General features: G+C 32.3%; 1 pseudogene; it reads right to left on the bottom strand.

The window, feature by feature from the left end:
- Positions 1-959: 959 nt before the first annotated feature.
- LOC113624292 (60S ribosomal protein L37a-like) lies at positions 960-1,226 on the bottom strand (annotated as a pseudogene).
- Between the last annotated feature and the right edge of the window lie 805 nt (positions 1,227-2,031).

Below are 2,031 nucleotides of genomic sequence, written 5' to 3'. Positions count from 1 at the left end.
GTTCATGGCCTCTTTCTCCACCTTCAATGCCAGAAATATAACATCTTCAAATCTTTACTCTTCTGTCATCACAATGCCATCTGTGTCTGAACTTCTTATTGCCTTCTTATAAAGACCCTTGTGATTAAATTGGCCTCACTCATATAATCCAGAGCAATGCTCCCATGTCAAGATCCTTAACCTTATCATATCCACAAAGTTGTTTTTGCCATGGAAGGTAAGGTATTTAAGGTTTGGGGGATTAGGATGTGGACATCTTTGATGGGCCATTATTCAACATTTCACAGTCCACCCTCTGTGATATCTCAATGCATAACACATGAAACTGTTGGTAATTAATGATATTTTCTTTGACATTCCTAGTAAGTCATGATGAGGAACAAAGTGGATGGTTTCTGAAACAGCACAATTTCCTTACAAGTGAAATAATAATGAACCTCAAAATGTGGTTTAATGACACACAGTTCTTTAAACTGGTGATACTTATTACCGTTTTAGCACTGCAATGTTTATATTTAATCACTACAGTTTCTGAAAATGTTTCATAATGAGATATTTTCACATCACATTTGTTGTGAAACTTCTTTTATTTTTGAACTTATACAATAATATCTTAAATTTTAAAATTTTTTCATAAATAACAAGTAGCTAATTTGTACTTAAATTACTTTTTCTTATTACACTTGTGTCTCTTTTCTTGTGTGTGGTTCATAAAACCCTTGTTCTTTCTGTAAAATAGAGTAGATTATGAAACAGATATATTAGTTAAACATTAGAGTTAAACAGAATTAGTTAAGTAGAAGTGAATTTGGGGGTAGTTTGAATTTTTTTTTGCAAGTTTACCTTTTCCTATAATCACCCAGTTCTTAGTGCTTTTTTATTTTAATTTTTGTGTTACAAATATTATTTTTTTGTTACATAAATTAACCCATTATTATAGGCTAGCAAAATTTAAATGGTGGCACTTCTACTGGTCCTTCAGTTCCTTCAGTCTTCTGATGGACGACTTTACTGTGACAGCAGAAGTGGTGTTATAGGTCCGGGCACCACCAGCTACCATTTCATGAAGGAATCACGACGCCAGATGCCCACAGCTTGTCTCTTCATCTTGATTTTGCCACAGAAGGAGCAAGTGTACTTGGCATGCTGGCTGATTTCTTCAGCATTTTCCTGAGGGGGTTACTATAATGGGTCCCATATTTACTGAAAATTCCGGACTTCTTTGTGCGTTAATCATGTCTCTCAACAAATATTAAATTTTTGAAAAGAAGGTGAAACAACACCCAAAGAAATGGAGAATCCATTTTAAAGGAGTTTCCAAAATATAAGCAGTACTTTTATAATCATTCTCTATTCTGCACAATTAAAGTAAAGATAATAGATTCTCCATGTGAGTGACCCAGAGAAGACCACATTATCCTTATGATAATGCTGCAGTGATGTATGCAAAATATACTGCTAGGTGAGAGGCATACGGTTTAATGGATTGTCTGATATATTGATATCGTTAATACGTTCGATTTTGATCCTAAAGTGAAAGATAGATCCAGAAATTTGGTGAACTTTCATAATATGTTCATGTTTATAGTTTTAGTTTTTTCGACTCATAAACTAACTTATGCACACTAGAAATATTTGGGTTTTCTTTTTTTCTAAATTTTTGATTAAATTTGAGGTTAAAGAGTTGAAACTGGTAATATTTAAAAGCCATGTCAGGAAAAAAAAAGACTTAATTTCTACAGTGTGATTAGGAGAAAGCTTAGACTTCTAGGCACTGGGAAAATGCTGGAAACATAGACCTAAACTGAAATAAATGCATATACACTTGCCATATTCTTACTGTCAATGAAGAAACATAATTTTCCTTATTTTATATTAAATGGAGTGGTTCTATAAATAACTTTTAGAACACGTATCTTCAAAGTTTCTAGGCAAGAAACTTGAAAAAGCAAGAAATATAATGAAATTTGAACCCCAAATAATTAAAATATTCACATCTTTTAGACACAAATTTTGACTTTTAAAATTATT

This window comes from Aethalodelphis obliquidens, unplaced genomic scaffold (genome assembly GCF_003676395.1).
Source record: "Aethalodelphis obliquidens isolate GAN/ISIS:26980383/991018 unplaced genomic scaffold, ASM367639v1 scaffold13, whole genome shotgun sequence".
Classification (NCBI taxonomy): Eukaryota; Metazoa; Chordata; class Mammalia; order Artiodactyla; family Delphinidae; genus Aethalodelphis; species Aethalodelphis obliquidens.
This window is presented reverse-complemented; position numbering and strand designations above follow the sequence as displayed.